The sequence below is a fragment of the Myotis yumanensis genome, unplaced genomic scaffold (genome assembly GCF_028538775.1).
Source record: "Myotis yumanensis isolate MYYU_CA2020_CCGP unplaced genomic scaffold, mMyoYum1.0.hap1 SCAF_4, whole genome shotgun sequence".
NCBI lineage: Eukaryota > Metazoa > Chordata > Mammalia > Chiroptera > Vespertilionidae > Myotis > Myotis yumanensis.
Genome location: NW_027223755.1, coordinates 19,645,020 through 19,669,252, shown reverse-complemented (window position 1 = coordinate 19,669,252; position 24,233 = coordinate 19,645,020). Strand labels below are relative to the sequence as shown.

General features: G+C 36.9%; 1 protein-coding gene across 1 annotated transcript in view; it reads left to right on the top strand.

Annotated features, from left to right (window-relative positions):
• CDH12 (cadherin 12) overlaps positions 1–24,233 on the top strand; it is a 718,639-nt gene that overhangs the window by 222,710 nt on the left and 471,696 nt on the right. Inside the window, exon 2 of the mRNA XM_070411429.1 lies at positions 2,658–2,741. The gene's annotated coding sequence lies outside the window, so the exon portion shown is untranslated. The remainder of the gene's footprint in view (positions 1–2,657; positions 2,742–24,233) is intronic.

The following is a 24,233-nucleotide window of genomic DNA, read 5'->3' as shown; positions in this document are numbered from 1 at the left end:
GCAGTACAACGTAAATCGGTTTCAATGGCACCTCCACAATTGTTCTTGGAGTTAGTTGAAGCTAACTTATTTCATGGATTCATTATAATGGATATCCATATGTATAATGAAGAATTCTAAAGAGCAAAACATGGTTTATTGCAAAATGTCGCATGCATATTTTATTTCTGCCTATTCACCTATGAAATTATAATGTCCCAATTTCTACCTTACGGAAATGTCAATGTTCCATCATATTAATACCAATTTTCTACAGATAAATGCAAACACATTGTTATGAAATTAAGTAAAAAATAAATAACATCATCTCTATTCATGTTGTGTTGTTTGCTTTCCTGTTGAGCAGTTGGAAACTTGCTTAAGTACTTTTTTCTTTAATCTGTGGACAGACCCTTGTTTCTGCCCTCAAATCTCATAGCTAAAATGTAATTTAATTTCCTTTGGTTTCAGTTCTTTCTCATAGTAGAAGGTAAACTTTGAAAAAGTAATATTTTTATGTTTACTAAATCAAAAAAGGAAAAAAAAAAACATGCCTCTTATTATATAAGAAATCACATGCAACTTCTATATTGAATTGTGAATTGGGTGTTCTATATCCCAGATTTTGTAATTTATAAAATTAATATATGACATTTAAATATCACAATTCCATGAACTGGATGATACCTATTTTATAGATAAGGAAAATGATCTTTGAGCTACACATACAGTAAAACAACAATTCCATGTAACATTAAACACTCTCTCATCCTGACCACAAAGTTCACAATTATCATAGTTTGATGGAGATACTTATTGAGAATGGATACAAGGAAGTCTATAAGTGCAAGGTGAATATTGGTAAGTTGAAGATGAGATGATTTCACTTTCATTTTTGGGGGGAGGAAATTATTACAAATATCTCGGCGTATTCTTGAAAGAGGCACATCTCATATTTTTGCCAGAGATTTGTTTCTGACCTCTTTCTTTACTTTCTAGCATTTACCTCTTTTTCAAATCCTTTTCACTGTGGTAGGATCACTGAAAATGAAACCTATGCCTATGCCCAAGTTGCGATTTTTGCAGTGAATCCTTTTACCCACTTTTGACATCTACTTGTCCTCAGCTGATACTAGTCCGGGTTTCCTTACCTTTGCTGAAATGCCCTCATGAATTGTGCGCCTGCAGTCTAGCTTACTGTGAACTAGTGCCCTGGGTCTTGTTGAAGCACAAGTGTTACTTGTTTTTTTGACACTTCTCTTGCTTACATGTTTCTCGTGCCATTTGTTTCCATTGCTGTACACTTTTATCACTGCCCCACAGTGAAGTAGGTAAGCTACATAAAGGGGATTTATCTTTATGCCACAAGAAGGTAGAACATGAAAAAAAAGTGTAATTCATGTGATGAAAAACTAACTTTACTGATAAAATGGATGTCTGGTCTTATCCTTTTGTCACCTAAGAGCCTTAACCACAGATGCTATTTCTCCTGACTCTAATGGTGTCCACTTTTATTCAAGTTCACGGTACTGGCTCACTGTGTTTTCAAATATCTATGTATTCATAACACACTTTAGTAATATTGATTTGTTTTTGTGATTGTTCCTCTTGACTAAGTTAGGTATGATAGTCAATTTTGATTATAATATAAAATAACAAATTTTTACCCTCCTATCTGATACTATACATATTCAACACACACACCCTACCACACACAATTATAGATACTCATTCACATATATATATGAAAATATTTAAAATATTTTCCAATAATTTATTAGTAAAAATAGTTCCATCAATTTAATAGTTGTCATAGTTATGTCAAGCAGTTGTATTTGCGTTTGTTCTGAGTCAGATGCTTTAAAAATGCCATTTGTTTTCAAAATTTGAACAAAGTTACAGTAAACATGCTTGGGCATATCCCTGCATCAATTTGCAAAACTAAAACAATTTGTGCAACAAAGATAAATAGTGCAGTATTAGATTATAAGACAAAATACAAAAGTAATAGCTGAGTGCACAAATAGATATTGTAGGTAGTTTTTTACGGGTTTTTTGTTTTGTTTTTTATCTAAAGAGGTGGAGTTTAACTCCAAACTCCTGAGGGTGGGCTGTGTTTAGTGACTTGCTTGCAAGGCACAGTAGGAAAGGAAGAACAGAAGTCATGCTGGTGACATGTACCCTTAATATGAAGTGTTGGGCATGACACTACCTCTGCGGTCTTCCTCCAAAAATCCGACCTTCCACTCCAACATCCCTCTGTTTAAACATGAGAAAAAATGGGGCAAATTCTGCTTGCGGGACATTCTGATCGTCACTCTTCAAAACTCTAAAGGTCATCAAAACAGAGAAAATCTGAGAAACTGTCACTGTTCAGAGGTACTGAGGATAGATGAAGACTAAATTAAATGTGATAATTGGGACAGAAAGGGATATTTAGAGAAAAATTAATGAAATCAGAACAGTGTTATCAATATTGGTTCCTTTGAGTTCATGCATCAATATTATAAAAACTTGTGACAAATGAACCATTGCAATGTCAAATGCTAACAATAGGAGAAACTGGATGTAGGATACAAAAGGACTGAACTATTTTTGTAAAGTAAATAAAATGTTCTATAATTTTTATATTTTTTAAAAAATTGATATTACAACTTTGGGTATGTTTGTCTTTCCAGCTGTGTTTGATTCTATTTGGGAATATAGTCCATTTGGAACTCACCAACAGTTGGGGATTTTAAAGGATGCCAGACTTCTTCAAGGTAGGAGACATTTAAATGTATTCAAGACATGTCTTTAACCTCTTAATAAGTACTTCAAAATTCAAAATTATTTAAAATGTCTTTACTTTTTGAGATATTTATTTCATTAAAATTCAGATTTTTCAAATATTTTTCTATTTACGGGTGGTTGATAAAAATATGACAAAACCATGAAACTTAAGGAACTATTTCTTTTAGCAAGGATTTTATATTTATAAGCTTCTTCACTGTATGTTTCTCACTGTTTCAATTTGCAAGCAGATTTGAAAAGAGCTAGTGGGTATGTGGCTTCTAAAGATAGAAATAGATGTTTACCTTTTACCCTATTTTTTACCCTATTTTTACCCTCCTATTTGATATTATACATGTTCAACACACACACACACACACACACACACACACTCCTTCAAAATTAGTAGATATTATTTTTGTTCAATTGGTTGGGTCTTTCTCATTTCAAAGGCATTCTTGAAGCTCTGGCACAGGAAACAAAACGACCATGTCACCAATTTTCTTGACTATTAATATTAATATTGCGTAATCGAGTTCAATTGTTTCTTGGGCAGGCAACTGTAGGCTGCTTTTTCTTTGCTGATAGCATGAATCTAAACCTTCAGATTTAAAAGCTTGCAGTTAACCTGCTGGCGACACTAATTAAAGCATTGCCTTGACACTCCCTGCTTAGTCATTGTAGCATCTATTCTTAGGCTGGAGCCAAATCAGGCTTCTCATTCGCAGTTCCCAGGCAGTGATCAGTTAAGGTCAACTACTGATATAGAGGCTAAGAAACAAAAAGGTTGAAGAGATGAGGCCAACATGCATTAAATGAATGGGGCTTTATGGAACTTGCTGTGACATCTGTTAAACTCTCTCTGCATGCTCACAGTTACTAACTACTCATTAAATATTCTCTTTTTGTTTTTAACTTTTATTTGGTGATACGCTTATTCAAAGAATGTTATGCTTGAGTCTACTTTTATAATGTTATCAGTGAATTTCATGTGTTAGGTCTGAATTAAAACTATAGAAATTTTTAGATAAAATTGTTCAAGTCTAAAAGTTTGAAATGCAGTTAAGTATTTTATATCCAAATACCACTGATTTCTCATCCCCAGTGGCATCTATCCATTTAATCTTTCAATCTATTCTGATCAATATTCAGATTTTTCATATAGAGACTATTTCTTCTTTTACTTTATAAAAATATTTGCATTATATAGGAAATTGGATTAATTTTAAAATTCTTATCTTGAATAATATTGGGAGGGGGGCTTCATTCCAGACCATATACTCAGATTGATAGGGTAAAAGAAGTTAGCCTTTAAATTTAATTCTAAGAACTGGCAACTTGTTCTTCTTACACAACCATGATATCATCAACCTAAATATTATCTGAGTTGCAGGTATGAGTAATAACAAATTAAGGCCATGCCCTTGTAATTATTAATTTAGTACTTTGGATCTTTTTTTTAAAGCTTAATTAAGTTTTACATATCCAAAAATCCAAATAAAAGAGGAGCATATTTCATAATCATCCCTTGGTTCTCTCTCTATACTATACCCACAGATACAACAACTGCCACAACATGTGTGGGGTATTTTAAACCATTTGGTATGTTAGAGAATGATATCTATACCAAATATGATGATAGTTGGTTGACAAATATAGAACAGTTGGTCCAAATGATGAAGAATCTTGAATGAAATTTGGGTGTACCTGGGCAATGGGTTTTATGTTGTATATGATATGGAGCTATATCTATTATTTATTTTTTAAAATATTTTTATTTATTTTAGAGAGAGAGGAAGTGAGGGAGATAGAGAGATAGAAGCATCATAGATTATTTGCCTCCTGTATGCCCCTACTGGGGATCAAGCTCGCAACTGGGCATGTGCCCTAACAGGAAATCAAACCAGGGGGACATCTTGATTCATGGGTTGATGCTCAACCACTGAGCAATACCAGCCGGACTGTTCTTTATTTTTTAATTTAGAGAAATAACTAATCACAGCCATGTGTGTGTACTTATGTGTATGTGAGTGTAAAATAATGATGGCTGGCAAGGTATTGGGGGGTTATATTTTTCTAATCTTTTGGAAGGTCCAATTTAATCTTATTTCCGTACTTTCTTACACAATTATATTTATGTAATTAGTATTAAAGGTGGATTTGTTTATTTAGAGATATATTTAAATAATTTAGGGCAGTGGTTCTCAACCCTCTGGCCCTTTAAATACAGTTGCTCATGTTGTGACCCAACCATAAAATTATTTTCGTTGCTACTTTATAACTGTAATGTTGCTACTGTTATGAATCGTGATGTAAATATCTGATATGCAGGATGGTCTTAGGTGACCCCTGTGAAAGGGCCGTTCAACCGCCAAAGGGGTCTCGACCCACAGGTTGAGAACCGCTGATTTAGGGTTTTAACTAAATCGAATCCTTCAGGAATTCTTTCATAATTTATTTCATTATGACGAGGAGCAAAGTGAATTCACAAAAGGAAAGGTTTGTAAATGACAGAGGCTGTCACAGACGCAAAGAAATCTAGTATCTACGTTTTCAACAATTTAAAAAGAATGTCTGCAGGGCGTTTCTCTGAATATCAAGTCCTGACACTTGGGGAACACAGTCTCTCCGCAGTGATGGGCTGAAGCAGGAGCTGATGGAAACCCGGAGAGCAAGGGTCTGCTCCGCCAGGGGTGGGTTTGAGCATTGTTGGTGTTAGTGCTCACAGCTCCCTGCTGAGTTGTCAATAGGGTAAAAAAATGAATCGGGAGCCATCTGTTAAAAAAAAAAAAAGAAATGTAGTTTGTAAGGCATTAATAACAATTGTTATGTAAATTTGTTGTCATCGTTTTCTCCCTGATGGGTTATTGTTTGGGTTGCAGTTAGCACATCTGAAGAAAATCAATGCTTGGATATTTCTAATTTTTGGTAATTGTCAAAGGTTAGTCATTTGAGGTATGCCTGTTAGGATGTGACAATGGACTTATTGTAAATTTATGATTTATCATTGGCACAGAATAATACGCACAGAGAGAAAGGAAAATGCAGAGGGACTCAATTCTTTCAACTTAGACTCTGTGAGGCTTCTTATTCAAAAGAAAGGACTTTTCCAGTTGCTCATGATTTCTTCAAGCTTACAGGATTATTAAAACAGACTTACTGCAAGGGGTATCAATACAAGAAAACCTAAGTAAAAAAAAAGATACTCCAGCCTGAAATGGTAGCTCATTTGGATGAAGAATCATCCCTATATGCCAAGGGTGCAGGTTCGTCCCTGGTCAGGGCATATACAGGGGTTGGCAAAAGTAGGTTTATAGTTGCGAATATATGAAGCACAGTTTATTCCTGTATCATTATTCATTAGTTATTGTATTATTTTCCATTCAAACTTTTTCCCATCCCTGTACAAGAATCAACCAATGAATGCATAAGTGAAATAACAAATCAACTGTCTCTCTTTTTTTTGTTTCTCCTCTCTCTCCAATCAATATATTAAATATATATATATATATTTAAAATATATAAATAAGTAAAATATACTCTAATATGCCATGAATTTTCCTTTATGTAATTTTGTATTTCTTTACTGAGTACTATTTTAAAGATCCATAGGCCACAAGATGCTTTTAAAGTCTTGCACACTCAGTAGAGACTCAAAGGTCTCTTATATGTGTATTTATTCTATGGCATATAGTTTTTTGTTTATTTTAGAGGTCACCTTCCTTCTCTGCACCTGAAGATGACATTTCTTTAAACAAAGAAGAAAGATATAAACAAATGGGAGATTTTGTTTTTTTAGCTTTAAAGTAATCCTGCTTATATGTCATGTTGCTTTGATGTTATGTGACAGTTCATAATCTGGGTTACTGTGCTGTCATTTAGGTTAGCTTACAATTTCTTCAGCTCATAAACAAGTAAAAATGCACATGGTCTTTGTACTAATAAATAAAAATTTTAAAAAATCCTGCAGGAGAGAGGAAGAGCATGCTTGGTTACGGTCTGGGGACAACAATCCATAATTTACTTTGCAGATGCCTGTGTAATTTAAGCAGCAGGCAGAACAACCACACAGTTGTAGCTGCTCTGGGGAAAGGATACCAAGAGGCTCATAAATCATGGGGAGGATTAAAAGCAATGAGCATTCATCTTCTTAACCTCGTAAAGGCAATATTGGAAAGCCAAGGATTAGAACATCCAGTGCATGGAAACTCTGTGGAGGGAAAAAGTCCAAGAGTTTTTAAGGCTTCTCTCAATTAGCACTGACCTGCCATTTGCAAGTGAGCAGAGTATAATTTTAAAGTTGATAAAAAATAGGCCTCTTCCACATCAGAATAGAGTGATGACATATAATTCTAGGGTATATTAAAAGTAGAGTCAAACTATATAAAAATGTTAATCATTTTCTTAGATTGAAATGTGTTTCTTCCTGGACAGTATATGGAAAATAACATTAAAATATCCAATCCCCAAAGAACTTTTTATTTAGATAATAAGCATGTTTAAATAGTGAAATGTCATGCGAAAATCCTATCTTCAAAACAGTGAAATGAAGGAGATACAGACAGCTGGGTCTCTCATATAACATTTAGTAAATAAATGGTCTGTTACTAATTATTTATATTGAAAAATTATTCTAATCAAAGGTCTTTGGATGCAAATGAGTAAATTGTACACAGTGAAAGCTTTAATTTTTTCTTGAAGATAGGGAACTTTAATCTAATTTTCAAGCTTTGAAAAAATACTAATTGGTTAATTTCCTCAGTTTTCTTTTATATCAGGCTCATGAAACAATTGAACTTGGCAATTTGATAAAAACACCAGGATAGAACAGAACATAAAATCACTTATTCATGGATAATTATGATTATACTAGAGGTCCGGTGCATGAATTTATGCACAGGTGGGGTTCCTTGGCCTGGCCAGCAATCGGGGGTGATCGGTGCTGTCTCCCACCCTAAACAGGGCCCGGGACTGATATGTGCAGGCTGGCTTGGGGGCGGGACCACAGGAGGTTGGTAGGATGGCCTTCCCCAATTGGGGCTGATCAGGGCTAGACGGCTGGGGGGGCGTGGTGGTTGCCTGTGGGAGCGCACTGACCACCAGGGGGCAGGTCCTGCATTGAGTGTCTGCCCCCTGGTGGTCAGTGCATGTCATAGTGACTGGTCTACCAGTTGTTCAGTCGTTCAGTTGCTTAGGCTTTTATATATATAGATTAAGGCAACACAATAGATTCTAGTTTATGATTCCCTAGCTTAATATCAAATATCCATTGGCAATGATGTGTGTGTGTGTGTGTGTGTGTAACCAATACTTTAGTTAAGAGAGACTTTAGTGTGGCTAATCCAGAGTGGCTGATAATTAAAAATATACACCCAAAGGACTAATATGCATGTATGCATAACCAATGAACACAGACAATAGTGTGGTGAAGGCCTGGGGAGGGGGGAGAGAAGGGAGGAGGTCAATGAGGGAAAAAGGGGACACACAAGGCAGGATCACCACTGTTCCAGGGGGCCTCTTCATCCCAAATGTGTGAGGTCGATAAGCCCCTTTCATCTTAAATACAAGGCAAGAGTAAGAAGGGAAGGACTGAACAATGCCCCAAATATACTGATCTAAATCTTCACAGGGGACTTAAATTTTTGAACCTAACAACAATTTAAACCAGATAAGAGGTTTCTCATGAGAAAAATTATATCAGTTCTGAAAACAGAGTCATCACACTTTCACTGCATGGCTAAATCAATTTCAAAGATAATCTGGGGCATTGAACTGAATGCCAAATAAAAAGAATGCTTAGAACAAGTGCCTTCTTATCATTTGGGGCCACGGACTCAAGCTAATATTAAAATCTTAAATAATATATAACATTTGAATGTTGTTTTAATAAATGTCAATTGTGAAGATACAGGTAGATGAAGTTTAAAAGATCTGTTATTGATAATATAGGTAGTTAGAAGCAGGTACAAGAGATTCTACATTTGATCTTTGGATATTGCAAAGATATAGTTCTTGGAAAACTAGAGCAAGGTAAGACCATAGGGAAGGTTACAATTTGTATCTATAATAAATCTGAGAGAACTGTCTGGTTAGTTTATAACCAGGACACAGTATGACTTCTGATCCTATAAAATTCTCAGTGTAGCTATGGGGTTGGAATGGGAAGGCACCTGAAATGCTTCAGTAATTTCCACTAGTGTCATACTCTAGCTCCAATAGAGACTTTAGAGTACAGTAATCCCCCTTTTTCTGCTGGGAATATGTCCTAAGCCCCCCTGTGGATGCCTGAAACAGTGGATAGTATCTAACCCTATACGTATATTCTTGTATTTTTTCTTATATATTTATCCCTATGATAAAGCCTAATTTATAAATTATATGCAGTCAGAGATTAACAACAATGACTAATCATAAAATAAAACAAGTTTGACAATATACCGTAAAATAAGTTATGTTAATTCAGTATTTCCCTCAATATCTTTCCTTAAAAATCTGGAATTTTCTGTTCAGCATTTTTGGGGGCAAGGTTTACCATTGGTAACTAAAACCACAGAAGGTGAAACGGCACATAAAGGGTCTAGTCTACTGAAGTGATTAATTGGGGTCCAACCCTTTCTGGTAGTTCTTGAAGCCTGGCAGTGATGAGTTGTGTTTCATATTCTGTGGTCAGAAAACCTCCATCATCCTATATAATAAAAGGCTAATATGCAAATTGTCCCCTCTACAGGGAGTTCAACTTGGAGTTCAACCAGGGGCCGGGGCCAGCAGCCAATTTCCTGTGTCCCCTCCCCCTGGCTGTACCTGACTGATCAGATAGGGATGGGCAGGCCAGCCGGACCCCACCCATGCTCTAATTCGTGCACCAGGCCTCTAGTCATATATAATAATAAAAGTGTAATATGCTAATCAGACCAGATGTTCTTCTGGACAAAGCTTGGGCTGCAAGGGAAGCTGGTGACCAGAGGGAAGGCTGGGTCCCAGATGCCAGAGGGAAGCCAGTGCTGGCAGCCAGGGGAAGGAACGCCTACTCTTGCACGAATTTTGTGCATCGGGCTTCTAGTTTCTAGATAATATCCCTTGTATCATGTATGTAGTCCCTTTGGCAACACTGCGTTTCATCAGCTCTTACTGCAATTTTGAGTTTCTATATGACTTTTTATCTTATTTCAAAACCATTCAGAATTTCTACAACTTACCCTGACACTACAGCCTTGCTTGGTACAGTTCTATAGTGTGGCCTTCTTTGCACTTCTTTTTCAAGAGCACCCTTAGCAGGACCCACTGTCTCACAAATCCTAGACCAGCCAGTGTGCAGCTAAAATACTGGGGAGCAAGCAGATTATTTTCATGTAATAACAGTTTGTTTTTCAACCATTGTGATCTTTATGCTATTTTAAGGCAAATAGAGACATACTTATGGTTCATGGTTCAAAGTTCACACAAAACAACAACAATGAAAAAAAACACACATTGCAAATTCCCAAGGAAAGATTGAAACAAAGTGGCATCGCTCAGAATAAATTTATATTATTTTTCATTTCTTTCTCAAACATGTAAGCACAGAGTCAAACATCCCTTTTTCATGTCATCAAATTGAGAATGAGTTGCATTATTTACCACATGATTAAAAATTAATGTTTACTCCATTGGGGCTTCTCAGGATGCGAGGACAGTTTGGGTACCAGTAGTCAGATGTTTGTAACGTGGCACCAAATTATAGAAGTTACAAGCATAGTCTTTCTGTTGTGTTGTATGAATATGAATCCAGCATAGCCATTTGTCAGTGGTATGACTTTGGGCAAGTTATCTAACTTCTTATGACTTATTTTACTTACCTAAAATACAGACAGTTATAGAAAAGAGTAGTTGTTATAAGAATCATGTAGGTTAATATTTGTATATACTATTTTAAATACTTAGAACAGTGTCTGACTTGTAACAGATCAATTTAAGTGGTTTCTAATAAATAGATTAGTCGCCTCTTTGCTTAGCTATAGGCTATCGAAGAAATAAAATGCTCCCCTTTTCCTTTACTTTTTGATGCTAGAAAACCATGCGTCCCCTTCCATTTCAAGCCATCTATCTCCCATTGCAGACATTTAAAAGATTCATTTTCAGTTTATATTTTTTCATGAATTCTACTATATTCTTAGTGGATGCTTTTTCTATTATATTTTTAAAGTTGCTCCGCTAATTACTTCATCATTTACTTAATGGAATGTCTTAAGATGAACATCTATTTCTGACGTGTGTGTGTGTGTGTGTGTGTGTGTGTGTTTGTGCGCGCCCTCGCTTGTGTCTGTCTCCCAACTTGTCAGACTCTGTTCATATGTGCTTCATTGAAACATTTCACTGCCATGGACACACACAGAACCTTACAAACATTAAATTACTTGTACTAGCCATTACCTTTTAACTGAATTAAAATCTACAAAAATACATCCTCTTTTTATAGCCTTAAATATTTTTTTCAATACACATAGCTTAGTGACATAGTCGATGTTCAAAGATTCTCAATGAACATTTTAATTCCCCCACCCTGGCATCTACCCACACATATTTCCATGAAGAGCAGTAGGCTCCTTTAAATTTTTGCTGCATATGATGAGACAGATGGAGGAATTCATTTTTGAAGCATGATATTTATTCCGTCTTTCCATGTTGTTTGAAATCCATTTTTTTTTCTTGCCCCGAAGGGATGCCTGTCATCTAAGCACATTTTTGAAACTAGATGGAAAACATATGTTGTCCCATGTATCCCCTGGGTCTGACAGAAGGGGTGAGATCTAGGATAACTGCTTCTTTAGGGGTGCTAATGGGAGTTTCCTTTTTGCATCTGGTATTCCTTCCAGAGTGCAAGATGCTGCACTGTCGCCTTCTGATAGTTTAATTATCATGGCATTTCATTCCATAACATTATGGGTCTTCTTACACTTGGGAATATCAGAACTTGATGTAAATGTCTCTGGGGTACAATTATTCCCTAAATTGAATTCTCCAACCTTATCGCAGAATACTCCTTGTGTTTCCAGAGCAATAGGCGATTCCAGTGATAACTTCATTGTGACCGGATATGTTTTACAAGGCTCCTCATGGTCCATCCTTTGTTTGCAGATTTATTTAGAGCCACTCTCCACCCTGTGTTCCATGCTAAACCATGCACACCACAAAATGATCCCTTTCTCAGCTGTAGTCCTATGCATTGTGGGGCACTCATGTGTTAAAACTCTGCCAAGAACTACCCACTTTCTGACCACCTTCACCCACATGCCTTCTCACCCTGGACCGTCTCCTGCTCACACTTGTTCTTTATGCCTTTATCATCCCCACAATCTGTGTCGATTCATTTGTTGTTGTTGTTGTTTTTCCCATCTCATTAAATTGGGTTATTGGCTATTTATTTGTCTGTATCCTGATATTAAATTGGAAGTTTCAAGGTCCCTCATCTCAGGCCCTGTCTCCACTCTGCTCCAAGGCCTATTCTCAGTCCCATGTGTTCCTGTCACTCTCGTGTTCTTTCAATTACTACCTTTCCTCCCACCTCAGGGCATCCATAGATTTTTATTTTCCCACCTTTTAAAAATTTATTTATTTATTTATTTACTTACTTACTTATTATTACTTTTCTTTCTTTAAAGGAATGGCTTTATCCCCTTCCATCCATAATTACTTTGTAAAATTTTACCTAAATTACAGATTATCTCACTGGACACTTATTCCGGGAAATATTAAATAAACAAAAAAAGAATAAGGAGAGTCTAAATCATAAGCAACAATTGCATTGTATTAGGTGCTCAGTTTATAATTTTTGTTTAGAGGTATAATCATCAATGACTTAGGGACCCGGAAGAATTAGGTTCGGTTCAGAAGTATATTACTTATGCCATAGTATTTTAATGGGATTAAAAAATATGATCATATAAAATTAGCCACTGCATCACTGGAGGCAATGAAAGGCTGAGAGATAGGAGTAATTGCCAGTCACATTATAACCTTAAATTGTGTTTCAAGGGATGCATTATCATGTTGATTGACTCCAACAGACCAGTAAAAATCCAAGGTTCAGTAAGAGCTAACAGAAATCTCTATGCTATGCAGAAAGCTAATGTTTATACAGAAATCCATGTTTAAATATGTTAATTAGGATCGGAAGGCAGGTACTGTACTATATGATACTCAGAACAACATCAAAGGAATGGCCAGCAAAAGCATTCTCTCCGTTGGAGCATTAAGGAGACTCGGGAAAGGGGACTCCTGCTCCAGGACAGTGTCAAATCCACCACAGCATGGTCAGCTGCAAGAACACATGACCTTTTCTACAACCAGGTTACCAGGAAGCCACAACTGGGAGAACTGGCTTAGACCCACTCTCTCCTGCCCACTTGAGTCCAGTAAACTGGGCAATTCTTCTTCCTTGTCTTCTCTCTCTCTCTTTCTTTCTAGATGAATCTATGTGCCTTACAGCACATCTTATTGGCAGGAAATAAATCACAGAAATTCCTAGACTCAAAAGAATCTGGAAAATGAAGTATTACTTTCTGGCATCTGCCTGGTTTAAAGAAATACTACAAGGAACTTGGACAACAGCTGCTCAGTGAACCAAATACAATCTATACACTTGTGTTTAATTTAGCATTAAGAGATCTTTTTCAAATATTAATTACAACCATTTATAACTACTTTTTTTATGAGAACAAAAATAATTAAATATTGGCAAATTTTATTATTTAAACTATATGCATCTAAAATATCAGTTCAGTGGTTCTCAACTTGTGGGTCGCGACCCCTTTGGCAGTCGAACAACCCTTTCACAGGGGTCACCTAAGACCATCCTGCATATCAGATATTTACATTATGATTCATAACAGTAGCAACATTACAGTTATGAAGTAGCAACAAAAATAATTTTATGGTTGGGTCACAACATGAGGAACTGTATTTAAAGAGCCAGAAGGTTGAGAACCACTGAAAAACAAGGACTATCCATTGTTGAAAACAGGCCATTGATAGGAATAAATGTTGTTTATATGTTCTGAATTCATACTCTGAACATATATAAACTATTGCCAATAAACAAACAATATTCATACAAGTTTGAGTAAATCAACATGTTATTATGTTTTCATTGCCTTCTTTTTGCCTTATTGATGAAGGAGGGATTCCTGCCCTAGGGTTATAGTAATGGCTGAACACACAGCAAAGGACACAGGACACTGGGCAGTTGAGATCAATAGCAATGTATTAGTCCGATATCTTCCCAGCCTGGCAGGGAGAGCACTCGGCCACGCATGGCCATATGGGGCTTGCCGTGGGAAGAGGGAACAAGCCAGGGCTGGCAGGCATGGTCCATAATAACAAGAGGGTGAGGTGATCTCCGTTCCTGCAGGAGGATGGGGCCATCTTGAATAATCCTTCTGGCTGTCAAGGAACAGATATTTGTTCTTAAGGGATGATCAGGCACTGTGCCTGGTCCCTATAATTGGGAGGGTTGTTTGGTTATGGAAGCTTATTCTGGGGAACCCATGGGTAAGGGAACATTGGGGACATTCAAGACCCTTACAGCTTTCCTCAGGAACAAGGCATAGAGTCTTAGTTCTTAATTTTAGGCCTTTTATCAAATACTGTGATATGTTTCACATTACATGATATAAACACAATGGAATATTTGTAATAGGAAGTAACTATATCATTAACAACAAAGTAAGTTTCAAATTGTTCTTATAGGACATCTTTTGTCCTGCTCCAAGTTTTACATTTAAATTAACATTAAATGAGAGTGTAAAGTCAGTTCCTCATTCTCACTAGCTACATTTCATGTGCTCAATAGCCACATGCATGTGGTTAGTGACTACTATATACAATACTAATTTAGGTGATTACAACTTGTTTCTAAACTTGCTGAAACTATCAAATACTTATATTTCTTTTTTTGAATCCTATGGCTAGCTGAGGTAGAGATGCAGAAATTGATAATCCCTTACAATATTGGAGGAAACATATATTTGGAGGTCCAAATTAAAATTATGCAAAAATTATTTCGATGAAGTGAGGAGCAGAATCTTTTCTATCTAATTTACAAATTTTATTCTAATTCAGTAATGATGGCATCTTTGAGGTGGTGTGCTCCATGAACCTTAAACCTATTCTCAATGCCAAGTAAAGCACCTCAAATATATTCATCTATGCATTAATAACAAATGAATTATTAATTTTAAGAAATGATTAGAAATTAAGAAAGCACAATCAAGTCAAATAGGCAAATTGATATAACAGATGGGAAGGCTGGGAGTCCTGATTGGTGGTCAGAGAAATGTTGTGAGGTAAGATCTTTAAGCCACAATGTAAATGACCAAGTGGAATTGGTGATGTGACCACATGCAGGGAGAGTTTACCAGGCAGAAGGAAGAGCTGTTGGAAAGGAGCTAGATTTAGGAATGACCCTGGCATACTTGAAGGACACAAGAGAAGGCCAGAGTGTCTGGGGTGGGTGAGCAACGTTAGTGAGTGGGAGCATACAGTCCAAGAGATTGACAGGAGACAAATATTGCCTGTGATTCTTTGTCCCAACAATCAAAAAAACAAAACAAACTAATACACAATCCCCATGAACTTCTGTAAGTCATGAAGATGGTTTGTCTATGGAAATGGAATCCAGGTAGTTTCAGATGCAGGGGAGGAAAGCAGGAGTGAGCAGAGCTGACCACCGCTCTGGTTCACAGTACAGATTATGACAATGTGTTTACTGCTTTTATACAAAACCTATATAATTTTTTTTCTTAACCAATATTGCCCCAACACCTTTGAAAATCCGCAAAATGAAACAAAAAGGAGGCTAGTGGTGACCGTGGCTAGAGTGGCTTCAATGCTGCAAAAATGGCATGTGTTAGTGTATAAGTGGTTAATAGGACAGCAAAGGCAGTTATCAAGTAGGCAAAGCTTAAGTGAAAATGTGGAAATATATTTGAGAAATTGCTGAACCTTGTTAAACCTCATATTGCTAAATGTCATTATAATAAAGTGATGGGGAGTGTATTTCAAGTTGAAAGAAGCCTGACCAAAAACAATTTTAAATATCAGGGATATTGCTCCTCAGTTCCATAAACATACACCAAACCTTCTCTTGCTTCTGTGATAAATTTTGAAGTAAACACATGACAAAAACAAAAACAAAAAACAAGAACAAAAAAACACAACACCTTGCAAGTTTCAGTAATCAAAGGGACTAGCATTACACCCTTCCTATATTTTTGTTAAAGAAACAAACAAACAAACATACTTTACATAGAGAGAAAATAATGTTTATAGTAGCTAGTCATTGTGTGAGGTTTATGTTAAACACTTATGTTTTAGTAGCGAAGAAGTTGGCAAACTAGACTCATCCACATTTTTAATGATTGCTAGTTAAGGACATTCCAAAGTCGAGGAATCTGCAAAGGGTCCTATTTGACTCCTTCCCGTCTGTGGATTTCCTGACTTTGTGGAATCTTATGATGCACAGTAGATATTTATCAGCACTTCTTATTTCTCGGTGTTCCTGTTTCCTGATCTTATCCTACCTCTTATGAGATGTCTTGTCAGGCAGGAATTTCTTGGTTTGATTAACCCATTACTATTCAGTTCCATAGAGAGAAAGCTGTACTCTGTGACTCTGTGAAATACAGACAAAATGGATTGCTTTGAATCTGGGCAGCACAAGGGGGATCCTTAGGGAAGGAGTATGAACCAGTGCTGTGAGGGGATAAATACTAATCCTATATAATAAAAGGCCAAAAATGCAAATTGTCCCCTTGACCCTGAGTTCAACCGGAAGTTTGACCAGGAGGCGGGTTGGCCAGCCAACCAACCAGAGCCCATCCCCTCAGCCCTGCCCCCGATAGCCAACCTGACCCGATTGCCAACCCCTAACCCGATCGGGGGTGGAGCCCGCCCGCCAACTGCCCGAAGCCCCTCCTCACAGCTGGCCCTGCCTCCGAAAAGCCCCCTACCCTGATCAGGGGCAGGGCTGGCCCTCGAACTGCCCGTGGTCCCCCAGCCAGCCCAGCCCGATAGCCCCACTCAGGGCAGGCCAGCCAGATCCCACCCATGCACAAATTCATGCACTGGGCCTCTAGTTTTATATACTATAAATCTTCCTTTCATTTCAGCTAAGTGTTACTTAACATTAGTAGTGTAAGTTTTCCTGCGAGTAATGAGCGTACACTATAATATAAAAAAATAGGCACATTTTATGGTTTAAGGTATTTTCCAGGTATAATTAAAATAAAGTAAAAGCAATATATTTGTCATTATTCTTTCAGCCATTATGGTTGTGCTGATTGTATTCAGTGATAATATAATTTAAAATTATTCCTTTTGTATCTCAATAGGCGAACTCAAAGAATATCAAATAATAATATGAAATTAGGATTCGACATACGTGTATGCCAAAGGGTTTCACTGCACACAGCATTGTGAAATAGTCTAAAAATCTAGTCATTACATGTGGAACTGTAAACGTTCAGCTAATGTTTTTAATAATGTCAAGTGAAAATTTAAACCAGAAATTATTTTTGTGGCCAGAACTTCATTATCCAAATTATAACTACAATTATGTCAATAGTAGAAAGGTCATTTTAATTCTAATATTATATGGCAAAATGAATATTATATGGTAAAATTATCATATGACCTTTTTTTAAGATTTAATTTTATAAAAAGAATGCTGTGACTGGCTCACAAGCAAGTCGGAGAAAGATAAATATCACATGATCTCACTAATTTGTGGAATATAATGAACAACATAAACTGATGAACAAAAATAGATCCAGAGACAGAGAAGCATGGAACATACCATCAAACCTCAGAGGGAAGGCAGGGGAGGAGGAGGACAGGGGTAAGAGATCAATCAAAGGACTTGCATGCATGCATATAAGCATAACCAATGGACACAGACAGTAGGGGGGTAAGGGCATGTGCTGTGGGGTAGGAGTGGTCGGGGAGCGGTCAATGGGGTAAAAAGGAGACATATGTAATACTTTAATCAATAAAGAATAATAAAAAAAGAATGCTGTTTAAAATGAGATCTGTTCAGCTCTAGCCAGTTTTTCTCAGTGGGTAGAGCATCTTCCCAAGGACTGAAGGATCCCAGGTTCGATTCTGGTCAAGGGCACATACGTTGGTTGCAGGCTCGATCCCCAGCTGAGGTCATGCAAGAGGCAACCAATATTTGTGTCTCTCCTACATGAATGTTTTTCCCTTTCTGTCTCTCTCCCTTGCTTCCACTCTCTCTAAAAATCAATGGAAAAATATCCTTGGATGAGGATCAACTAACTAACTAACTAAATAAATAAACAAATAAATAGGTAAAAATGAAATAGGTTTTAATCAGATAGGGTAAGACATGCAAACATGTCTTCAAGACATGACTGTCAAGAAGGAGCAAATTCTTACTCTCAGTTCCCTGGAAAGAGGAGTCCTGACCCACCATGCAGGGCCACGTGGGGAAGCACCAGGGTTGGTCAGGAGGTAGAGGGAGTGCACGGTAAATGTGGGCCAGAACCTTCACGGATTCTTGTTGTAATTTCCCCAGGAAGGAATGGGTGAGGCAGGGGAATCAGGTGCAGGATAGGCTACTTTTCACAGGGGCTGTGTGTTTAATTGTCTGGTACCTGAGGAAATGGCCCAGACTGAAGAGCCCCATAAAGAAGATAGTTGTTGGAATGGCTGGCTTATATGTGAAACCTACTCCCTGCCAGTTTGCTATTTTTATTTTTATTTTTTAAAATATATTTTATTGATTTTTTACAGAGAGGAAGGGAGAGGGATAGAGAGTTAGAAACATCCATGAGAGAGAAACATCCATCAGCTGCCTCCTGCACACCCCCTACTGGGGGTGTGCCCGCAACCAAGGTACATGCCCTTGACTGGAATCGAACCTGGGACCCTTCAGTCCGCAGGCCAACGCTCTATCCACTGAGCCAAACCAGTTAGGGCATAGTTTGCTATTATTAGAAATTAGCTTACTCTGCGAGGGGCATTCCTTCCTGGGTCAGCAAGGACCCAAGGTATCAAAGCATCAGAACAGAAAAAATAAAAGGTGTAGTTCATACAACTGCATCGACTTGATTTCCTTTACAAAAATTATAAATTAAAATCTTTATTACTTATATAGTTAGTACAGTGGAAAAGTGAAAGCATCGAAATGATGGTAAGGTAAATTGTCTCCAATTAAATAAATATTTATCTGTGTGCTATATGCGACATAAAAGGCCTCCCACTTATGATTTAAATGATTAAATAACTTTTGCTGCATAATTTAAAAGGAACGAAGGAAAAGCAGGCAGAGTACTGTCAGGTTTTGTTTGAAGTCTTGCCTAGCTGTCAGGTTCGATACTCTTCTGGATCAGGTGTGTCAAATCATGTTAAATCAGAACACTGCATTGGCGCGTTTCTTTTTGTTACAAAGTACTTTCTTCAGCGTCACATTATTCCTACTTCTAGAATATATTACATGATTATTGCTTTTGCCATTAATACTTTACAGTGATGGATGTTGTATCAAAATAAGTTATTGAAACCAATTGACATTTTATATTACCAGGCATATCTGTTATATGAAATATGATGGATAACATGCAATATTTTGATCTGTATTTTTTTGAGTTTTCTCTGCCTTTCTCCAATTTTTTAAGTTTAGCAACATTTTACCCTATCCTTTCTTTTGGTAAATTATAACTTCTACAAGTAATTCCTTAGTGGTGATCAAAGTTTGTTTCTGAATTTGGAGTTCCCAGCCTTATATGGCCTGAAAACTTCTGCTGTCATGCACTCATTCTCACTTTCTATATCCAAATAGGCCACGTTTAATTCTGCCTGAGGGGTCCACGTTGCTGTTCCTCTGCTGGTAGATTTCCCAGCAGAGGTTACTGAAGCTTGTTCCCTCATTACATGTAGATCTCTGCTTTGTTGTCATCTCATAAGGCTTTCTCACCATGCACTTTGAGAGTCACAATGCCAGCAACCATCTATTTCCTTTCGTTGTCTTTGCTTTGTAGTTTGTCTTGCATCAGTAGAAAGTCATTTCCTCGAGAGTAGTGACCACGTCTACTGCTTGATTCCTAATACCTCAAACAGCTCCGGGCACAGAATGAGTGTTCAATAAACAGTCACTGAGGAATAAATAAATATGTTTGTATGTACATTTCTTTTCCTTGTTCATATAAGCTTTGTTTCTTACTAGGTTGTAAGGAACTTGAGGCAGCAATACTGTCATACATTATTTGCATGTCTCCTCCTGTCCTTGAAAGAATGGCTTGATTAGGCAAATGTTTTGACATGTCATATTCTTAATTAATAGTTAATTTTTTCAAAAAATTTATTTACAAGACCTATATTTTCATTTCTAACTACAGTGATTAACTTTAAAATGTTTATACCTTCAAAGGAACAAAGATAAGAGAAAGGGTGATACTTGGAAATGAGATATGTATGAGGGTCTTCCTATACACCCCTGAAAGTCACTAGATAATTTTTTAAGAAAGTGGAATGAAGTACCAGCTAAGCAAATGAAGCATTAAATTGTCAGAGGGTGTCCATTACTGAAGGAACACGCTGGCCATATGGATGAATTGACTACATTACTTTGGACATTTTATGATGGGTATGTATCAATTTATCATCTCCCAAGGTGAATGGCATTTGTTGGGAAAATCTTTGACACAATCATATTTATCACCTTGGTAGAAATTTGATGATGCTGTATAAGTTTGACATACGACAGGGAGTAAAGGAAATAATATTCAGAGGAATGGAATTTAATAGCCTGATAAGGAACAAATTATAAGAGTCACTCATGCTGACAAAATTAAACTTGAGTAATAATGTGCTGAAATTTTGCCTAGCCTATGTGTTAGTAAAAATTTTTGTGAAATATTAAAAATTATTGTTTGTTACAGGTGATTTTATAAGAAGGAATGGATTAAATTACATAGGAATAAATTTGGAATATCTGGTTTGCTTTTAAGAATGTTTTCCTCTGGTTTTTTACTAGTTTTGTTCCATATGAAAGCATGTAGAAAAGCATACTGCTTTGGAGTAAAACTGGAGATTTCTTTTGTTTGAAATATTTTTATTGGTTTTTAAAGAGAGAGGACAAAAGGACACACAGAGAGAGAAACATGTATTGGCTACCACTTGCACACCCCTATGGTGGGATTGATACCGCAACCCAGGCATTTGCTCTGACCAGGAATCAAACAGGCAACCTTTCAGTGCCTGGGAAGACACCCAAGCAACTGAGCCATGCCAGCCAGGGCTGAGGATTTTTTGTTTGTTTGTTTTTTTTTTAACCATAAATCTAGACAAGGTAGAGCCAGGAGAGGCAATTATCAGCTAACATGTCAAGTATGCTGTAAGGTACCTTACAGACAGTGGTTTTGTCAAGAGAGAATGATCTCTTCATGAAATGCATGATGAAGTCCCCTGGAGTATGAATCAGGGCACCTGGTTCTTTCAGAAACTGGTTTTCTCATCTGTAATATGAAAGCTTAGTACATATCCATGAAGTTAGTATTCTCAGTTATCTTCTATCATTTTACGTTTCACGTATTCTTTTTTCAAGTAGTCATTGTCCCAATATACTTCCAGTTTTATAGGTAACTAGAGGCTCAGTGCACAAAATTCATGCCCTGGGGTAGGGATGGGGGTCCCTCAGCCCGGCTTGCGCCCTCTCACAGTCTGGGACCCCTCGCTCCTTACTGCCTGCCTGCAGTGGAGGCAGGAGAGGCTCCTGCCACTGCCCCTGCACTCACCAGCCATGAGCCCGGCTTCTGGCTGATCGGCGCTCCCCCTGGGGGAACACACTGACCACCAGGGGACAGCTCCTGTGTTAAGTGTCTGTCCCCTGGTGGTCAGTGCGCGTCACAGTGACTGGTGTTTCTGCTGTTCGGTCGATTTGCATATTAGGGTTTTATTATATAGGATTTGTTGTTTATGAAACTTGTATGAACTTCATTCAGTTTCACTTATTTTATTATTTCCATAATAGGAATTAGTGAATTTAAATAGACTGAAAACAACGACGACATATAAACATAAAAAATACCAGGTGATGTTACCTACAAATTAAAACAGCTTGAATTTTATAATAATGAATAACCAACATAGATTAAACAATAATTTATCTTAATAAAAATCTGAAGGAAATATGCCATAAATGATCTTTCTCTGGAAAATATTCAATACTTTTAAAATAACATGGCAATTAGAAAGAAGAATTAAAAGAAACCTCAGATCTTCACCGTAACTCTCAGGGCCCTTCATCCCTGCCTAGCTGACACAGGGGCATGCTCAATGGAACACTACACCAAGGTCCTGTGGTCACTTTTGTTGGCTTTAAGCTTATTCACTGTAGGCATAACTGGTAAGATTGACTCCAACATTTATCTTAAATGTACTTTGTGATTATACTTAGTGAATTGAAAGGTGCTTCGTGAAATTGTCTAGTGCAAAAGGATAACTTTATTTTCAAAAGAAAGTCTAATGTCATAGAAATAACGGCAAGACAAAGCAGAAAGATCATTTTGAAGTGTCCCACTTTTGCTTAAATCTAATTTTTGTAGATGACCTGCCAGTGAGAACAATAATTAAGAAAAATATAGTTTGTGCTGGATTTGGGCCAAATTCAAAGTTCTGACATATATTTTAATTGTCCAGATTGATAGAATGAATGAGCTACATTATATTTTAAATAAAAGCTAAGATTTTTATTTTGAACTACTTGAAAATAAAGTCATAGAGGAATTAGTAATTTTTTCCAAGGCTATTCAAGAAGAGTCATAGGAGATAGAATTAAAAATGTTTGTCATAAAATTTTATCTTATTTTTGCAGAGTGAACATATTTTAGTTCTCTTTTAATTACATGGATGCCAGTAAACCAGAGAACTTAAAAATTAAATGCGAACATTCTCATTTCAGATATCAATCTTTAACATTTTAGTGAATTGTTAAAATTTTTATAGAAATGTGACTTTCAATTTCTTATATGAGACATGTCATTTTCTATTTTCCAATAAATAGATACTGTCTTAAATGTTTACAGTCAGCTCAATAACCTTTAAGGTAAACTCAGCAAGTCTCTATTCAGAACATTAGTTTATTATTCTTTTTAAATATAAAGTTTTATTAATTTCAGAGAGGAAGGGAGAGGGAGATAGAAACATCAGTAATGAGAGAGAATTACTGATCAGCTGCCTCTTGCATGTCCCATACTGGAGATCAAGCCCCCAACCCCGGCATGTGCTCTGACTGGGAATCGAACCATGACCTCCTGGTTCATAGATCAATGCTCAACCACTGAGCAATGCCAGCCAGGCTATTAAGGTCAACACATTGATGGGCTTTCTCTCACCCCAGACAGGGCTTTCCCCAGAGAGGCCATCCAGGCATGACCTCACTGTGGACGTTCTTTCTCTGTACATCAGGTCCCCATAACGTGGGCTCTGTTATTGTGTCTTCCCTTCTTCGGTGCCTGCCTGTCCCACTGAACAGTTAGCTCCACCAGCTCAGAGAACATATGCCTTTGGCTTACTATTTTATATGAAGTAATTAGCATAGTCCTGAGCACTTACTAGCAGGTTAATACATGTTTTGGGGAGTTTTGTTTGTTTGTTTTTGTGCATTAAAACATGTAAAATAAACATTCACTACAGTCTACCTGAAAGTGTTCATTAAGAGCAGAAAGATGAAAGGAAACACATTTAATCCCATTGCATAATGGAGAGAGAATGTGTAAGTATATAAACAAGAAAACGGAGGCATAGAAAGCTGTCATTTTTGAAAGTGCTAATTAACTGCATTAACTGCAGTCAGCCCTCCACATCTGAGGACTCCCAAACGCCAATGGAAAACAGCACAGATATTCATTGAAACATATCTACTTAAAAGTGAACTCCTGCAGTGCAACCCAGTGTTGTTCAAGTAAAGCCATTTCTCTACTAAATGTTGGGGGAGGATGACAAATCAGTCATTAAAATAACAGGCAGAATAAATCATGGGCAGGTTGTGAAGATTATGTTTAAAACAAAGTTTATTACATTGAGAGGTTTTAGTTGAAACAAGAGAACATTTCAGTGTAAACACTTTCTGGGGAACACCTGGGACCACGTGATCCCCTAGGCCTGAGGTTTGAAATTTGGGCCTATTGCTTATTAGTTTCTTGTCTTTTTCATGTATATAATGGCCTTTAAACCGCTCAATGGATAGGAAGAACCTAAAACGTAAACCTGCTAGAATGCTTTGAAATATTAATAAATTAAGAAAGTATCGTTCTTCATGACAAAGAACTGACAGAAAGCTTTTCCTCCATTTTCATTCTTCAATTACATTAGAAAAGACCTTTCAAAATTATACAAATGATAGTATCTGTGCATTAGCATTTTCAGAAAAAGGGAATTAACATCCAGAAAAAATTTATGATATATAAGATTTAATTATATTAGTAAGT